The 20,177-nt window shown below is 38.8% G+C and overlaps 1 protein-coding gene across 2 annotated transcripts in view; it reads left to right on the top strand.

Moving 5' to 3' along the window:
- Window positions 1–1,981: 1,981 nt before the first annotated feature.
- Window positions 1,982–20,177, top strand: part of MEGF11 (multiple EGF like domains 11) — a gene marked incomplete at its 3' end in the record, with an annotated part of 303,133 nt that continues 284,937 nt past the window's right edge. The window contains exons 1-2 of one of the 2 annotated variants that reach the window (XM_080396936.1): window positions 1,982–8,119; window positions 15,285–15,439. Of the gene's footprint in view, window positions 8,120–15,284; window positions 15,440–16,465; window positions 16,590–20,177 lie in introns of those variants that run through there. The other variant, XM_080396935.1, reaches the window with a different exon arrangement.

Below are 20,177 nucleotides of genomic sequence, written 5' to 3'. Positions count from 1 at the left end.
ACAGCATCTTTGAAGTTGGTTCCTCCATTCTTAAAGCAATTTTGAAGCAACTGGCAATTCAGCATCTGCTTCTAACTCATAAAAAACTGAATAAATGCTGTCTTTTCTCTTGGAAATTCCTTCTCCAATATTGCTGGCTCAGTAAAAGCCAAATATTGTAAAAATACTACTCACATCTGGAATGTTCTCAAGATTAATATGCCATTCCTTGCACTCATAAACAAGTGGTAATGTACAGTTTTTGCCCGGTTGCACTCTGGATGCCAATACATAGTGACTTTTAAAGCTTTGGTCTCCTTCCTACTAAGCAGCAGAGATAAAGGAAGCTGTCTGTATTTTCTGAACGATAGAATGTAAACTCAAGATCAGTATCCGTGGCTCCGTTACACTTAGCTGCATTTATGAAGTAGGATTCTTTGCCTTCATTTGTGAGAAAGCATGTAAAAACTCCCTGCGTTTGTTAGGAGTGATGAAATATGTGGTGATGTCATAGCTGAAGGTCCAAGAATTTTATTACATGGTCAGAATGGTCAGCTTGTCATTAACTGATGTAGCACATGCTTTTATATTGTTCTCTTTATCAGCAATATTCCAGTTGGAAATCTCTTTCTACTTAAAGTAGCCGTACCAAGGCTAATTATTGTTGGAAAAAAAATAATTTCTAGTCTGGGTTTGCTAATTTGGTTTTTGTCTTGTGATATATTTGTAAAACTGGAAAGCTCTCTCCCATCAAATTTATTTTCATCTTCTGCTTTTATGTTGTCTTCTAGTGATCTCTTTTGCTTTTTGTTTGATAACTGAAACAGGTCGAACTCCTAATTTTTCATGTTTTGCAACTCTTTACTGTTTTTGTGTTTTATTTTTGAAGAAGATTCCTTTGCTTAAAATCCTCATTGCATTGTGTGTCCTAGAATTGAAAACTGCACCATGGCCTGAAACAGATACTATGTAAAAATCTTCCTACTTGTTCTCCTGTACATGCATCTTGAAATTAGATGGGTTTTTTTTCCTTTTTCAAATTAGCAGTGTGCTGAGGGCTCAGGTTCAGTTATTCATCTATCGCTATTTTCAAATATTCTGAAAAGTCAGTATTTCCTAGACAGGATTGCTGCTATGTAAGCATGGTTTACATCCTTTTGTTGCTTGAATTTTAAACTTTAAATTAATTTATATCTATATATGTTATTTGCTGGGACCCAGTTTATGAAGTGACCTAGGTCTGCATCTGTCCTCTGGTGTGCCACTCACAAGAATATGCAAAAGAAGTCTCCACAATGACCCTAGTAGGAAATCTGAAAATAACATTTAATTATAAGACCTACTAGTTAAAATTTCCTTAGTTAATTTGATATATGCCATGCTGATTTGCAGCTTTCAAAGAAACTCTGTGTATGCTAACAAACAGCTAGTTTTCAAAAAGCTTTAAATTCCTAGCAGAATTCTTGTTATAGTGGCAATATTGCATTTACTCAACAAGACTAAGAAAGATATCAGGTTGTTTTAATAGGGTTTATTTTCTCTAATCCTATGGCAACTGGAATTAATTATATCACCCTCCTTTAATTATTGTTGAATCCCGTATTAAACTTTCAGTTACTTTGCTTGGGTTTGCACTTCGACTGACAGACCTATAATTATCTGGATTATCCCATTTATCCTTTAAAATAATTTTATAAAATATTACAAAGGACATGCTAATGTTATTTTTATTTTAGTGAAAAGAAAATGATTTTTTATTCGTACATTAGGCTTTCAGTTTTTCTCCCTGGATTTCAGTTAGTCCTAAACGATTTTACTACTTTTAAGTTTGCAATACCGGTTATCACCACTGGGAGACACTATGTAATTGATTTTGGGTTTAAAGGGTAACTTGCTTCTGTTACCGTGTCTAATAGGCTAAAATTCAACCTTTCAGCTTTTGTGAACAAACTGCTTTCAGTTGCTTATAACGTAACTAGACAAATTTCTTCTCAAAATAACGTAACTAGACAAATTTCTTCTCAAAATAAACTAGAAACTGATGCTGTTCTGTAATAACAATAATAAAAAAAGTCCTGCGGGTCTCCTCAGTCGTGTCAGGAATATGAAACTACATATGTTTACAATTCTTGGAAGTATATCAGCAATTTTTTTATCATAATACCTGATTTTTACTATATTATGCATTGATTTTCTTCCCACCACCCTGTTCCTCCTTGGATGCAGTTCAAAAGTTTACGTCATCACTGAACTGCAAAGTTGTATGATATTCCATTTCACTTATTTTCTATACCTTTACTTTGTTTCCTCCAGGGTTTTTACTCTATTTACTGATGAGAGATCTCAAATATTATTTAAAGTAAAAGAGCCTTTATACTAACATCATTAGAATGTCAGGCTTTAGCTGATTAAGGAGCTTTAGGTTATTTGTACATGATAACAATTTGGTGGATTCCAGTATTTTTGCTTTCATAAAAGGTGTTTATATTCATTATGCTAGAAATTATGAATCAATTTAGTTAGATCAAAGGAGTCCTCCATATCAATCTTTTTGTCATCAAAACGTGTTTGATTTGGTTGAAATCTTTGCATTGAAATGATGCTTTGTGGTGCCTTGGCCTCTGGAGTAGCTCCTGTGTGATTCAAAAGATAATCGCAGGTAGAGATGGAAAGACCTAACAGGTCACCCTTTCCACCCACCACCAAATTGGGATTGCTCCCTGTAGTATACATAGCTCAAGTCTGGGGTCAGTGCTGCACAATATAATGTTCTAAGGTTTATTTATTTATATGCCACAGTAAATAGAAAACAGGATTGCAAGGGTGACTTTTTTTTAGCCCTACTTTCAAAATTGCAACTAGAAGTTTCTGGGTGAAACTGATTAATTTCCTTTTAGGCTCCTATCATAAGAAATTAAATGGGGTTGACCTGTAGAGAACCCTGCTGTTGTGATTTGCTCTGCAAATGAGATACAAAAGGTTTTCCTTGAGAGCTCAGAGATGTGTATTGAAACTAAAAGGAAATATATCATACTGCATTTCTGGTCTGTAGCTGTGCATCTTATGTGCTTTATATTTTTCTCACTAAAAGGCACGAGTAAAGATTTTATACCCATAACTGCTCTATCCTCTTGCAAATCCTATTGCCTAGCTGGGCTGGGTAAATAACATTTATTCTTTTAAAAATTATTTTTAATTTAAAAATGCAAAATTTCAAAGTACCTTCTTTTGTCATTATTATTGTCAAGAACTAAGTCTTAGCCACAAAGAATTCAGGTATGCCGTAACTGTATATAGCAATACTCTGACCTATGCTGCCAGGTTCAGTATGTAATGATATTATTTGTGTTTCCTTCTGTGAGTGTGTGAAAATTGACCAACAGTGACTATTTTGAATTTAGTGTAAAAGTCATAAAATGACATATGTTCTGCCAACCACTGATTGTGCAATTTGAGTTTTCATTTGGCAAATATTCAAGCTTAAAATGTGTTTTTCATGATTATTCCCCTTATTAAAGCTCATTTGCTATTCATGGAAAGTGAGCACAAAAGGGATGTGAACAGTCAAAAGAAATCCATTTAAAAATTCAAATTAATATCCAAGGGAAATGGATTGCAGTATTTGCTCAACTCTACTGGGTATACTTTGCTGCTGAATGTCTTATTAATGGGTGTCTTTGTCACTGTCCTTAAGGCTTTCATCACAAATGTTAGCTAGTTTTGTTATGACTTCATGTTGCAGTCATTATGCGAAATTTGTTCTTGATATTGTTAAAATGGTTCTGTTAGAGTGATGCTAGGTAAGAGTGTGTTTACCATGTGGCTGCTCCTTTTTCAAATCAGTTAAAAACTTATTGTTGTGGTACTAACTACTGAGTTTAAATGTGGTGGAGTCAAAGAAACTCAGGTCGTCATCCCTTCCTAAAAGATGAGGCATGACTTCCAATAGCCTTGCCCATACCAGCCTCAGGGACTCCAGTTCTCCCTCTGTAACTGCCTATAGAAATACCATAGTAGAAAATATAGTATATAGTAGAAAATATAGTTAACTAGTGATGGGAAGAATCTGGGTCATAGCTGTGAGAGCAGAAATTAGTTAGCAATGTGATGGGGTAGTGACTGTGGCTGAGGTGTCAGCTTAAGGCATACCAGTGTTGTCTTCACCCTCTGTGTGCTGGATCATGGAATAGTTGAAGGTAGATTTCTAGACCCTCCTTGTTGAGCAGGTTGACTAGGACCTTGTCTAGTTGGGTTTTTAATATTTCCAAGGATGGAGACTCCACAACCTCTCTTGGAAACCTCTTCATGCCTGACCACCCTCACAATAAAACAGTTTTTTCTTAGTTTTAAGTGGAATTCCCTGTTTTTCACTACTTTGCATCCTGTCACTGAGCATCACTGAGAAGAGTCTGGCTCTGTCGTCTTTACTTCTCTGATAGGACTATATACACACTGATGAAATCCCCCTTGAGCTTTCTCTTCTTATGTTATGCCTTAAGCTAACTCCTAGAACTTTCTGGAGGGATGGACTTGAAATGAGAAAAGACTTTTTTGGGGTTTTGTTCTTCTGGATGGCAGTTAGGGATTATTTTCATTACACATTGGTATAAATATAGAAAGGAAATTGATTTGAAGTCCAATGGTAAAGAACAATATAAGTAGTTGCTCTTTTTCTTTATTTTTAAATAAAGCAAATTGAAATAGCCTTCACATGTGAACCTACAGTAACACTTGGCTTACTGTAATTTCTGAATGAAGAAAAAATGTTAAAATATGGGCTATAAGCTTTATACTATAGTTAAATAGTGCAACATTTATGTGTCATAATTCCCTATTATGCTGCACAGTTAAAGTTATGTGAGCAAAGGCATGGTTTCCAGGGGTAGATAACTGAAAAAGAATTTGCTGCATCATTCAACCTGAGGTTTTGGAGATGCATTTATTCATGCAAATTGCGGTCAAAGGCTAGTGCTTTTCAGAAAGGTCTTGCTTCTTAGCCAAATTTATAACTGCTTGAACTAAAGCAAAGAAGATCAAATTATTTGCCTGGGATCATATGCCAACTGAGTGGCTCTGCCAGGATTTGAGCCAGAGATCCATTCCCTTGGTTCATCACCCTTGACTGTAAATAGTAGATTTCATGCTGGTTTATGAAGATATTAGGCAGGTAGCATAATGTTTTATAAGCTTCTGAAAGAGACTGAGCTGCCATTACAATGAGGAAATAGTCTAATGGGCTAATAAAAAGTTAAGAAAAAAACAGATACAGGAAATACTAGAGGAAAAAATTAAACCTTGGACCAGTAGTTTACTCTTTTGTTAAATAGTCTGAACCAGTGTACAGGGTTTCCCTGGGAAGGCCAGTATGGGTTGCACAGCGAGGCACTCTGGCTGTCCCTGAGGCCTCCAAAGGGAAAACCCACCATGGATATTGTAAGTTACATCACTTCAGGTAGATACCTAAAGTCAAGGATGTAGGCTGACCTAGCTTCTTTCTAGTGAACAAGGAGAAAAACTGCTGTGCTTAGAAATGGGTGACTTTCATACTCCTTCAGGTACAGCACTGCCCACTCTGCAGTGATCTTCTTCTCACCCAGAGTTCTGTCCAGATCTGTGGAACTGACAGTGTATAAAGAGATGGCCAAATACATTGTGTTTCCTCCCTTTACAGGTCACAGGGAAGAAAGTGGCTGCTGCTGTGCATAGTGCACACAGAATCATTTGAGTGTGTGCTCTCCTGGTATAAAGAGGTTTTTGTAGATTGCCTAAGACATTATAAATATAGATCAGTAATAAACCAGCATTTCAACACATACTTTTCAGAAGATTTATGTTTAGCTCTAGGAATTGAGCTACTTTATGTGGCGGCTGATATGATGTGGAACTTTCTGGGGATGCAAAGGACATGAGAACGCCCATCAAATACTAAGATGCTCATTTAATCTAGTGATAGACTGCCTGATATTGTATATTTTTCATATTGATGCTTATTTTAGGGTTTTTTTCCACTCTTTCTCTAGTCCTGATTCCACATTCCAGTACGTAGTGTGTGCTACTGAGGAAGTGCAAAGCACCAGTGTGAGGAGGTGTCCCACATGTTGGACTAGTGTGTGCAGCTGCAGGTAAGAGAAAGTTTTTCTTCAGGTGCAAACTGAAGGCAAAAGAGCAGACCCAACTCTGTGGCAGAACAGTTCTGTGTTTAGAGTCAATGTGACATGTATACTCTTTCAGACATGACAGCTTATACCTTTAGAAGCATGTAAGAAAATGGAGGGACAATCTTGGATTATTTAAGTCTAATATTTTTGCTTAAAGTTGAGTTCAGCATGTTATTTTCTAGCTTATCTCACCACCCCTGCTTTTTTTTTTTTTTTTTTTTTTTTCTTCTCTCTCCCCTTCTGGTATGTCCCATTCCTTCAGTTTCATTTTTGGAATTTAATATCTCCCGTTGATGATTTCTGTTCCTTATCTTCCCTTGATCCATTTCTGCTTCTCTGTTAGATTCTGTCCCCTTGAGTCTCCAACAAATGTCTCCCCATATGTCAGATTGAAAAAAAAAAATTACAAGATGCTAGGCTGTGAAAGGAACTAGAGAATGTTTATGTGGTTGCAGCGGGTTGACCATTAAAATGACTTTATTTCTACAGCATTTCACATGCTGGGCTTGACAGTTTCATTTCCGAAACAATTTATATTCACTAAAGTCCATAACAGCATTTCCATTATTTTCTTATATGATTTTTGTTTGCCTATATATTATCAAGTTAGCTTCTTCTATTCAGGCCTGATTTCAGACAATAGGAATACAAAGTGGAAAAATCCTTTCTAAAAAAGACTGTAGGTTTTTATCTGTTAAAGCATCTTTCTGTGTCCCAACACATTTTTATCTCGGTCGTCTTTTCAGCTTCTCCTGTTTATTTGATCCAATGGTATGACATGCAGGGGAGAGTTAGATGAAAGTTTCACCTGAAGCGTATGCATGCTCATAGCTGAGGAATGTTACTAAAGCTTCCTTCCTCATTATTCACCAAAGTCCTCATGCTGTTCCAGATACAGCTTCCAGAGCATACCATATTAAAGCAAAGGCTAACTAGAACAGTTGCTTCAAATTAAAACGTAGGGGGAGTAGTTATTTTACTAAACTAGTACTAGTGGACATCACAATAGGCTAGGATGAAGAAGAAAGGCCAATTTTATTTTCTTGCTTTTCTAAATATAACGTTGTCCAAGCAGCTATATATGTGAAGTTCCATTTTTCTTCTACTTCATTAAAAGGAAAAAAAAAACCCAAACAACACACAGTTTGCAGTTTTGAAAAGGAAACTACAGCTAGCATTATATATTCTTGAATATCATCATTGTATTAAATTCTGGCACAGTTTGCATAAAGAGATTGTTAGAATATCACGCACTGGAAATTTGTAAGAACAAGTTAAATGTTGGGAATAGTCTAGGTGTAACTTGCTCCTTGCCACAGTAATCAGATCAGTAATTCCCAGGCTTTCTAGTCTAGCAAACCATTGTCAGCTCTCAGGACTTCTCTACAGCCCAGCAGATCCCCTTAGTTCAGTGGTTGCTGAAAACATAATAAAGACAATGCTTGCTATGATTTCATAAATTACAGTTTGGAAACCACTAGACATAATGATGGCTTTGGTTCCTTCCAGCTTTATACTTCTGTGGTTCTGTACTGCTGCCATAATTCCAGGGCAATGGTAAGAATGAGTTTGTGATTATATATGATAATAACAACTGTCTGAGCTACAGTTCTTACTACAATCTCATTTGCTTGCCTCAGAGAGACTGCTTGTCCAGGGAGGTCAGCAGGTTGTTTGCTTCCTGTTGAGCTAATTGGCAGGGTGACAAACACTGCATGCCAAGCAAATGCATTTGTTTAATCTCTGCTGGTTGTGGATAAAAACCTCCAACAGACAAGAGAGGCCCTTTTTTTTTAAGAGCTGATTTAAAGCTGGGTGAAAATGGGTTGTCCCCTTAAACCCCAAAGTATCAGTATTAACTGCTGTAGATGTGTACAAATAATACACGTCCAAGCTCAGTTTGGATCCCTTTCTTTATCTGACAGTGCATTACTGGGACAACTACTGATACCAGTGTAACATGAAAAGTTTATCAGAACCAGGTAAGTTTGGTGTCCATTATTATGTACTTAAAAGCTAATGCCAATTTTTAAGTGCAAGACTGAATGGAATATGGGAGAGATGAGGAGCTTCCTGAATTGATTTAGGTTGCATGAAGCCAGTGGACAGTACCTTTCCACTTCTGTATAAAGGGCATGTGCAAGGCCCAGGGGAGTCAGCACGAAGATTCTTTTTAATGTTCATGGATTTTTGATCAAACCCTAAAGACAATGTCAAGATTTAAGATGTTTTGACTTTCAAACAAATGCTCTGGTGCAATTACATAATTTCTATTACTCTCATTTAAACTGATGTGTATTATTCATCATGCTGATCAAAACATGTTTTGCATCACTTTACTATTTCTAGTTTGATGATTGTGATAAACTGAGTAACCTTTTCCAGCCTCTGAAGTTGTATACTTCCTTCAGATCCTTCATTTAGCTTGTAAAAGGGCTCTTTAAGTTTTAAAGGACAACATTTGTGTTTGTTTTCACCAATTATACATTACTGGGGGCTAATGGTATTAAAAAAATATAGGAATACTTTTAGGCCTGATTCTTCTTCACCTCTTTCGGAGATTTCCATACTCTCCATTTGTGTGTAATGTGTCTGTTGTTGCCATCTCCCTGTAGTAGAGGGCTATCTGTTTGGTATCCTTAGGATTTGCAGGTTTTAATTAGAATGGATTTATGTTGATTAGAGCTGATGGGATTGAAATGCCATGTAGTTATTAATTTCCTAGTTTTAATTTTGCTACTTAGTCATACATTACCGAAAATATCTTAGAAATATTTTTTCCCCCTTGTAAAGTGGCAAAACAGACAAATAAATGCATTGCAGCATGCTGTCATTTTGCAAATAAACTTCTGGCAGATTCTGACTTTCAAAATTCTATGAACGCCTATTGAGTGGATGAAAATGAAAAGAAATATTTGCAACCAAGATTTCTTAGATTTTCTATGAAAAATGAAATAAAACTTGTGGGAATTTCTGTTAGGATTTGCTATTTTCTTTTAAAATTTAAAATGTCAATGAACATAATTCCTTGAAATTCCAAAACTTGAAAATGTCCGTTATAATTTTTGTGTCTGTAGCATGTGCAGTATAGACCTAGATTCTGTACAGCAGTTAATATTAATCAGCACATGGAATGCTATTTCCATTTTTGCAGGTAGGAAAACGAGGCATAACATAATCTGTGGTCCAGTCCAGTAGTCATTACAATCAATTAAAGGTGTATCTTTAGATCTGACTGTAGCAAGATAAGGTCTTAGGCAGAATGGACTAGCTTTGTAGGCTGCTCATCTCTGCAATGATGAAAAAAAGCAGTAACAAAAAATCCCACAGCAGATAAAAATTCAGATTATCCTCTTTCCAAAAGTCCCATGCTGAACCCTTTGAAGATTAAGATAGCAGACCACGGCATTGAAATATACAAGACCAATTGGCAGAGTTTTGGACTAGGAATCAGGACTCCCAGGTTTTATTCCCTGCCTTGTTGTTGCAACTGTAGCAGTTGCTTTTCTTCTATTTTGCCCTTACTCTTTCTTGCTTGTGTGTTTGGTGGGGTTTTGGGGGTTTGGTTGGTTGGTTTTTTTTTTGAGATTGCATATTAGTATGTATACATGGAAATCAGTAAGTCCTGGGTCTTGATGAAGAACTCTGGGTGTTACTTTTATACAAATAAATTATAATGGCTAAAGATAAATATGGTCATAGAAAATGGGTACAGTTAAGAGAATGCTTATATCCAGTGTTCACATTCAACTAGTTCCTAAAACATCAAGGTAAGAATTCATGCAGAAATCTATCATAAAGATAAATTCACAGCTTCTTTCAGCTTGTCTCTTCTTGCTGTAATAAAACCCATTCCTCACTGAATAAAAGACTAGTGAACTCAAAATTCCTTTTGACAGAAACATAGCGTAGCAATGTGCATTCCACAGTGTGTCCAAATAATGCCAATTGCTGTAACAGTACATTTCATACAGATTTAAGTTCTGTCCTTAATATTATGTCTATCTGGAGACAGCTGTTTTGAAGAAAACTGGCTAAGCGTGGTGATAAATTTGCCACAGCATATTTAGAAGTACTTGTAAATAAGGTATAAAAAAGATATCATATGGACTTGTTTCAGAATGTCAACGATAGGAATTTCTATCTGCTTCAGTCCTTATTTTATTATCTGGTTTGCTATCACTTGGAGTTCTGGCCAGCTTTCTCCAGAGAGGAATTTCCTAAGGGAGAGCAGTCTCTTGCATTTCTGTGTGAAGGAGCAGAACTTGGGGGACCTCACTGTATTGGTGTAGGCAGATGAAGTGAATCACCATTCTATTCTTCTTTAGCTGCTGATTTTTTGGTCTGTACTTGCTTATGGCTGTTCCAGCCTTTGGGTTTTGGTGAAGGAGAAATTCTGGTTCTTAATATCACTACCTTTCTTCACAGAAGATCTCTTGCAGTATTACTACTTTATGTCAGTGCCAGCAGGTTTCCAAATTGATCCACCTCCATTTCAGGAAATGTAGATGTATAGTCTTTAAACAATGGTGCTCTGAATGATGGGACAAACTCAAGAGACTGGTAATAGTGTATGCAGCTTTTAACTCAATTACAAATACAGCTGATAACATTCAACCTGTAGATGCCTGTTTGGTGGTATAAAGTTGGGAATTGGTTAAATTCCTCTCATGCCCTTGATTCTACCTCAGCCAGTACTAAGAGGAATGTCCTGTAGACACGCAGGAGTCTGACCGATAAATTATCCTTTAACTCTCAAAAACAGAAGGTGAAGATGTGGTTGGAAGCAATCGGTTTCTTGCTTCAGTTGCAGTATGTGTTTTCTTGATAGAAAAAATTGTCGTCTTTGAGGCTATTCACATTGGAATTTTCACTAGAAAGACAATGGTTGCTGTTGACCTATATGACATTGCTATTAATTACGCATTATATATGCTGCTTTTCATATTTCTTTTTCATTGTGAGGAGCCTCTTTGCTTCTCAGTTCATAAGCGTAACTCATTAAACTTAATAAGAATTCAGGTGTTCTAGAGTGATTGTCAATCTATTTTGATATCCTTCTCCACGCTTACCAGTCTCGTGCTTCAAATAAAGGCAGAATGTCATTCTTGTTGCCAGCATGTACTTGAGTATCCTGATGTGTTTCATACAGAATTACACACTGTAACTCCTTTTCTATGCTCTGGACAGCAAACCATTTATGCTGCAAGACTGTAATATACCCAAGCCATTTTAACTGCTTAGGCTACTCTGATTCATCAAAATAGCTGATCTTTTTATACAGCAAAGCTGTCACAGCTATCCTGCAGCAGGGGATTCCACTCGTAAATTCTGTGAAAATTTGATCTTTTATCCAGTTTCCTTTATAATAAAAGGAGTAGTAACTGTGTACAACTGACTTCCTTTTGCTATTTTTGTTAGTAGATCAAATTTCTCCTTGAAATAATCAGCTACCATTCACTTGAATTAGTGCTATTTCTTCCATTTTCATCAGTGCATAATTATTTTGTTCAACCTTACCAATTTTTAAATTTACATCATGCTAAACAAAAAATAATTTCATGCCCTGGTCCAGTGCAGATGCCTTGATTAAGAAAAACAGTAGTTACTAAGAATGCTGGTCATACGCACATGATTAATAGCAGAATTTGACCTCACGTAGGATAAGATTTACACAAATCCCTTAGTCACTGGCCAGTTCTTAACTCATTTTGAGTGCCCTTTATATTGTGTATGGGGAACAGACTTAAAAGCTGTGTTAATGGAAAAACCAATTGATGTGATTGAATCAGGCGCTATATGCTTAGTGTCTATTTGAATTACGTGAATAGCTTCTGTATACTTTTGGTGGTGTTATGCAGGATTAATGTTTTCTTTTGTTTTTTTTTTGTTGTTGTCTGTTCATTAAGAGTACTGGGACAATTTGAGTGAACCTCTGTGTTTGAGAGAATGGGTCCATGATATGGAAAAAGGTAAATTAATGTTGTCTCTGGAGTAGACCCAAACTCTTGAAGGGTATCAAAACTTTTTCACCCTTGGATTGAGGCATTTGACTTCTGCAAGCCTGGTAGCTTAGTCAACAACTCTGACTTAGAATAAAGTGAAATGCGAGTCCTGTGAATGCAGGAGTTGCCTTTCTAAATGAGAGTAAATTCTTGAAATTGTTATTTGGATAGATCAGGGAAGTCAAACAAAACATATGCAGAACTGGCTCTAGTTAAGACTATTTTCTATGCTGCCTACAACCAAGATGTTCGTATTTGATTTGGACACTTTGTATTGGTAGAAGGGAGTCATGCATAAATGAGGCCAACACTTATTCAGTATTATTAATGATGTTGTCTACTCTTAGTTTCTCAAAAACCAGAAAACTAATACATTTTACATATTGGAAAAAAATCGCAGATAAATCAAACAAATATATAAATCCTTTAAAGTATTTAATATGTGTTAAAAGGACAGAATGATGAATTCAATATTGAAAACCAATATCAAGTTTACAATTATGTACCATTTATCATCACTGATTGCACAGACAGCATATTATTGCAGGGAACAGAATGATGCATAAACTAAAACCCTGATTGGTTTTATAAAAAACAAGTTAAAATTCATGTTGTGTCTGAAAAGCTTTGTTTTTCTTTTTCAAGCATTATTTTCAATAATAATTTGTTCGTTCAGACACAAATTATGCATATTTAATTTCTTGAGCTTTAATATGAAATGTGTAATAATTTTTCAGTGTTAAAAGCTGATGCTTTTGCAAACAATAACATGATTAAGTATGCTGTTATTTTCTGAGGCCAAATTCTCCCTTTAAGAAAAAAGAATATATGGAAAATGAAAATGTGGATAGGAACTAGTTTTGAACTGGACGTGAAGAAGCAGGCAAACAAAAGCAGTAAAAATGCTCTTGAAAGGTGATTTGACTTTGAAGAGAAAGCATGTGCAAATGGCCATTTCTTACTCGACAGATCTTCTCCTAGGGTAAAATTCTGTCTCCCCATAAAGTCAATGGCAAAACTCCCAGTGACTTCAGTGTTTTCAAACTTCTATTGTCTGTCTGTACTGAAGGACATACCTGCTTACCTGTATGAAAGAGCCGCGCTTCTTTAAACTGCTGTTGCCCCAGCTGAGCTGTGGGAGAGGGAAATGAATTCTTCTCTGGCTCACACTTTATCAGCAGAATTATTAAGCAGTTTTCTGTTGCAAAGTCGCCCTTGTAATGCACTCTTGCCTTTTTTTTTTTTTTTTAAATTCTTTTCTCATTTTCATGTTGGTGCTCATGTTGCATGGGTATAACCAAAGATATCATTTCACCAAACTGAAGCTGTGCACCCATAACTGAGAGTTATTTTGTCCTTCAGAATTTCAACATCTCATTCTGATTTATGAAAGAATCTATGTAAGCTTGAAGATTCAGCTTGAGTTTACAGAGTTATAACTCTAGGCTAGACTCATTGAGTCAACAATAATAAGAAAAAAGCCAAACCATTTTTTTATATCTTTATTTGTAAACTGTGCATTTTAAAACCAGAATTACTGAACTAGAATCAGTGTGCTGCAATCTAATGCTGCTTATACTGAATGTCTGTTTAGGGGAAGGTTGCATTTAAGTAGACACCAATAATAAATGAGCATTATAGTAGTCACCCTCAAATGTAAAACACATCCATAGCCAGATTCATTGACATTTACTAACATCTACTACCCTTCAAGTAGACAATTTTTGCACAAGTAGACAAATACATTGCACAGAAAACCTGAACTATACTTTCCAAAGGAAATTACTGAGCTGGATGAGATTTTACATGAGAAAGAAGAGCAGGGCTGAATGCTTTGTCTCAAACATCTGTAAACAGTCTACAACAGTGTAATATCTTGGGGTTTTTTTGGTGTCCAAGGCAGTCATAGTTTGATAGGACATTTCTTTGGAAAGTTTTAAGGAGAACTCTGGAAAGACAAAAAATAAAACATGAGGGAAAAAAAGTGTGGCAGCAAGGTGGTCTAATTTATTTTAAGCAGACTGGTTTTGTCTGCGCATTTCAGACAGCATCTTACCTTTTCACAAGAAAAGTCAGGGAGGCTAAATAGTTCTCCACCTGGAAACTGGTGACAAAACTGAGTCATAAACAATGCTGTCAGTATAGAGCAACTGGTGTTTTTAATATTCTTATACAAACAACAAAACCTAATTATCTTTATTTATTCAAGAAATCTAGTTCAAATTTGATCTGTTAAATTTTATTAAATAATGAAAATAATAAATAAACATGATTGCTAATTTATTATTGATATTCATTATTAGGATGTTTGTAAAAATAATTAGAAACAGGTCAGAAAAGATGGGGATGAATTTGCCTCAGGCACCAATACTGCTGCAGATCCTGGTTAGGTTGCCTTAACCATAGCTAACGAAGAAAAATAGTCATCTGGAGCTAGTGAGAGAGCAGGGAGCTGGGTTTGCAAAAAAGAGGTGGGGAAGCCAGCAGTCACTCCAGCACGCATCATGTATTCTGTCCACTGCCCCATTCTCCTGATTTAGGTGGCTGGTGCAGGATCTTGGGAAGGCTGCAAACCAGGGCAAGGCAGCAAGGGGAAGGTTGGGCATCTGAAGGCATGAAAGCTGTGGTGGGAGTGGAGAAGTTTTTTGGGAGGCTGGAAGATTGCAGGGAGTCCCTTATGGAAACTGTACCAATTCTGGCTCAAACTCTCTTTATCCATTTTGAAACTCTGCCATCACCTGCGGTCATGTACTGGCATGTTACCAAGAAACTCACAGTGCAGACAAAGGGGTTTGGCAGCCTTATATGTACATAAAATATTGTGCAATGTGGCTATTCATTGTGTGGCTACAATGACAAAAAAGTTCTATTAGCTATTTTGGTACATTATCAAAAAGGGACTTGGTCTTATGTTTTTTACATACTGAGATGATAAAGGAGGAACTCAGCCAACATTATTATTCTAATTAGAAAATAATCAGTACATAATACAAATAGAGCATTTCATCTTGAAAAGACTGTGCAAGCGTAAGATTGCTGGCTAAGAGCAAAGTTAATGCAGCTGTTCAGATCACCTGTCATAAGCATTTTGGTCTAACAATTTTTACCATTATACATTTGTAACTTCTGGTACATCTTTCAGGAAGAAAATGATGGTCATGGGGTGCAACTCGTTCCCGGTCTGATACCTCTCTGAGCATCCAGTGGCACTGAGCCACCCTAAAGAACAGCAGCAGTGCAGTCGATTTGACAGTACGAGGGCAGATGCTCTGGACGGTAGAGGATGCTAGAGAAGAGGTAAATTTTCCATCACGCTTTTCTCTGTCTACTAGCATCCCCTCCGTCTTGCCTGATATCAGCTCTAGCCAGCTTCTCTCCATCCAGGGGCTGCTTTAGGCAGTCAGAGCCCTGCATGTGTTTACCTATGCACGCCCCTACAACTGCGTGCGTGTAGTTGCAAACCGAGGCACCTTGAAATGGGTCCAGAAGTTTACATGATCTCCCGCTAAGTGCGTCAGAGGAGTTTGATAGGTCTCTGCTCTGGAGATCCCCTTCTTTTAGCTGCAGGAGGCAGGGAGCCTTGGTTTTTCCTCATCTGCTACCCTCTGCTGAGCTGCTAAGTGTTTCTGCCTCAGCTATAGAGTTTGCTTCCTCATTCCCACATGCATTGTTCGGGCGGGCAACCTTGGGATGCCGGGGTGTCAATTCTTTGTCCTCTTAGTCTGTTTAAGGTATTTTAATTGAATCGGGCGGAGAAAAAAACCAACCCAGAACACATACACAAACCCCAAGGTTTCAGGACTAGATCCCCCTTCCCCCAAACAACAAATGGTTAAATAAATAACGAGATGCCAAACCAGTCATCACCAAACGAGTAAGCCAAAAAATCAGCGTCAGCGCCGCAGGAAACGGGAAAGTTTCTGCGCTCTGAAGCCGGCCCCGTGGTACCGCGCGTAAATGCAAGAATCCAGGGGGAGGGGAGCGGAGCGGAGCGCGGCCCCAGTCCGGCGTCTGCGGGAGCCGGGGCAGTACTGGTGCGCCCAGCCCTGCATCCCGGAGCGACAGCCCGAGAGATGCTGCTGTGACTTGGTTCTGCGCTGGGAAATGAACGGCTCCGAGCCCCCACCCCCGTCTCCTCCCTCCCTCCTCCTCTTTCCCCCTCCCCCGTGTCCTGCGGGGAGGCGGGTTTAAGGTGGGTCGTGTGGCCGCGGTAACTTTCCTAACAGAGCCAAAGAGGCGGCCGGAGTCCCCCGCAGCAGCATCGCCTCCCTGTCCTGGGCAGCGGTGCCAGTGCGGTGCACCCGCGCGAGCGGCCCTGGCTCGGCCGTTGCAGCCCGGGCTGCCGCTCGCCGCCTCTCGCCGCCGCCTCTCGCAGCGTCGCGCTGCCGCCGCCGCAGCCCCACGGATCGGCCCCCACGACGGGGCTTCGGCCCCAGATCCCGCCGAGGTAGGTGCGCAGTCGGGACAGGGGCTGGGCGCTGCGGGGGACGCGGCGCCGAAGCCCCTGGGTCTGCAGCTGCGGCCCCCCACGCCCCGTTTGTTCCGAGCGTTGCTGCTGCTGCGGGGCAAGGAGCTTCCTCTGTACCCTCTGGCTGCAAGGGAGGAAGCCCCCTTCCCTGCTCCTCCCGGAACTGCCCAGGCATCGAGGACAACCCGGGGGGAGGCAGTCTCCCTCCAGCCTCCCGTTTCTGTCCCTTCCCTCGATCTTTCTTTGGGTTCTCGTTGGTGATTTTGGAAGTGCTGATCTAGGAGATGTGTGTGTGGGTGAAATCTTACGGCTTTATTAGGACTCTCCCCTCTCAGCGCTTCTCTCAGAAACCGCCCCCCCACCGCATGGTTTACTGGGGTGTTGTGTCGGCACGAACTTTCTTCTGGTTGCAGGAGGCAGATTTGGTCCCTGTGTATCCCCGTCCGTGGGCTGCTGCTCTGCGCGGGTGAGCGGAGTCTCGGGCTGTGCCTCCGCTGTCGGGTTGTAGCAGTTTCCCTTGTCTGTACTTAGCAGGGCTCCTGATGAAAAGGGTTGTTTTTGGGATAAGGAGAGGCACAGGGTGAGAAGTTGTAGGATGCAGTGTGTAAGTGATGCCTGTTTCTTGAGGCTGGGGAGCTGGTCTAATCACTCTCACTGGTGCTACTCGCTGCCAAACATTCCCTTTTGCTTAGGAAGGACTCTGGCCACCCTGCCAGATGGCTCTTAACAAAGAGAGAGAAGTTTGGGAGTGTCAAGATATCAGCTCCCAAATAAAATGCTCACCTGACATCCTCAGGTGACAGCACAGAGTTTTGATGTCTATGTTTATTAATATTCAGCTGCAAGCACCGGGCATCTGGTTGGCCCGGAGAGGTGGGCAAAGGATCAATATTTTGTGAAACCAAGGCAGCCGTCTCTCAAAGTATCACAGGGCTTGGAGATTTAAATAACCCCCTGTGATCACTAAATACTGTGAAGGCTGGCATTAGCCCCCATTCCCCCCCTCATCCCCAGCAGAAAGAAAGTCCAGAGTTAACTAAAAGGAAGCCTACAGTTCATATGTTTATGACCTCCTGGTTTAGAACATAAATACGTAGCATATGAATTATGAATTAATTAGAATGCAGTACCTGTCTACCTTCCATATCCCGTCAAATGGGGGAGACCCTTGCCCACCCCCACCCAAAATATTACCTGTATTTTGGTAATGGAAATATCGAGTCAGGTGATTGGATGTTATGTCTCTTAATTTCACATTACAGGGCTGAGTAATTTTGTGGAGATTTCTTCTGGGATAGCCAAGTCTCAGTTTGAAACCTTCCCATTCTGTTAGATTTCTCTTAGAGTGCAGCCAGAGCTTTTCTCTCTCTGTTTGGACCTTCCTTACATGTCCACTTTGTTATTAAATCCCACAAGTTTTCCTTCGCAGACTAATGTCTGATAGATGGATTCCTTTATGTGTGTTGCCTTGCTTATAGTAGTGCTAAGTAAAGGCAAGTGAACCAACCAACCAGTCTCATCGTAGGATATGATTTTATGTGATCTTTTACAGACTGATGATCAGGTCTTGCAAAAGCTGATGAACAAGTTTACATTCATGGGAGCTGGTCTGGAGTCTATTAAAGTTAGTGTGAGGCACCTGAATTTGCTTTGCATTAGAACAATAAATACTAATAAGCACATATGTTTAAGGATAATGGTACATGCTTGCAAAATTAGTTTCAGTGCAGGTACAGGAGTTCTTATTTGTTACCAACATTTTCTGAAGGCTTCTTCAATGTGCAAACTGTTGAACTTAACTTTTCTTTCAAGTTCTTATTAATATCTGAGTAAATTTGTTACAGAATTGCAAAAGTTGAAAAGGTGAAAGTGTTTCAGTGTTTCAACATACGAAACATTGAAAATGGTGGTGTGGTCACTATGTGGTTTTCAAAATAAAATTTCAATGTCTTTCTTTCCAGTCATCTGGTCATCCACTTCATAAAATTTTATAGTTTTAGTAAAAAAAAAATCTGGAGGTAAAATATACAATATTAGAGATGCATTATATTGCTCCTGTTTTGTAGTCATTGAAAAAAAGACTAATTTTATCTCTTGTTTTTACGATTAAAAATACATTAATACTCAGAAGTATCAAACAGAAGCCTGTGTTCTCTCTTAATAAGTTGCAAGTCTGTAAGCATATTTACTATGAATGGGTCATTCAGCCATTTTTACTTTGAATAATCCATCGTTCTTTAAATGCTAGGCAGCAGAATTAATATTTAAGCAAATGCATACAGCAAAACTATAAATCTCTGAAAACAGTTAATTGTGTTGGAACTGTGAATGTACCTTCAAGTACAGGCTGTATAAACTATTTCTCTGTAGTGTGATCGCCATTCCTGCAAACCTTTTATCCTTCTCTGTGAAATCATTTCTAATTCTGTGCTCCCACAAAGCATGTGCTTAGTTATTGTTTTCAAAACCATGTGGTTTGATCTACTATTTAAACGTAATATTTATGATACTACTTCGGTTGCTCAGCTTAAAAAGAGATGTGCTGCATACCATTGCGTATTAAAAAGCTTCTATATAATTACTACTTTTTGCAGTACTGCTGTGCAAATCTCTGGGGTGGAAATTTAAATGGAGGCTTTATACAGTTCACAGTTACTTTATATAAAAGCTATAAGCTCTTTTTCTTGAAACGTGGGGGCTGCAGGCACTGGGGAGTGTGTAAGTATGGTGCCTGCATTAGTTTTTACATTTTAATTATTGCAACATGCATACTTGCCATTGGCCTTCATGTACTTCCTGCTGCATAGAGGGTCTGTCTGTGGTGGGTTCCCACAAACTATCCATCTGTACCACTTTGGGTTTGAATTACCTGTTTACACACTTAATTCTTATTGTCATTTTATGAAAATGTGTCAATTCTTGTTGCATCTTGCAGAGGAGTGCTAGAAGGCATGGGTTTCCTTACACATATCTGTGCAAAAGAAAGTGTGACACTACAAGAGTCAGTCTAGTTCCAATTCAAAGCCAAAGTCACTGGGAATTTCTCCACTGATGGTGATGGAGTTCAGACCGTGCTGTAGTTGCAGTTAGGACTCAGATCTCACAGTCATCTAAGGGTCTCCAGGGTATCCTGCCTGGTCTCTAGTTGCTGCTCCAAAAGCATTCAGTTGTCCTGTGAGACACATGTTGTATCTAGTGCCCAATGCAGATATCTTAGTGTTCCTCAGGTTTCTCAAACAGCACTTGTCATCCCTGTTGAGGCAACGGAGTCCTTCTCTGCCTGTCTCACATATTACTAAAAATGACTAGTATGTAAAACCTGGGACCAAGGAAATTATTCACGATGGTAATTGTAACTAATGAGATACCCCTAGAAAGGGTTGTTCAGCTGTTAATGGAAAAGATTAAAAAAATTCAACCTCATTGTTCTGTACTGTGCAGGCTGACCATGCTGCAGTAGCGATTGGTACTTTCCTTTGCACAAAACTGATTGAAACCTCAGTGAGGAAGTTCTGTATGTTAAGGAGAGAGAGATGAAAAAGCTTGTAGAAAATTAGAAGAGCTACT

This window comes from Falco punctatus, assembly GCF_963210335.1.
Source record: "Falco punctatus genome assembly, chromosome: 7".
Taxonomy (NCBI): Eukaryota; Metazoa; Chordata; class Aves; order Falconiformes; family Falconidae; genus Falco; species Falco punctatus.
The sequence above is the reverse complement of the archived record's forward strand: the minus strand, read 5'-3'. Positions and strand labels throughout refer to the sequence as shown.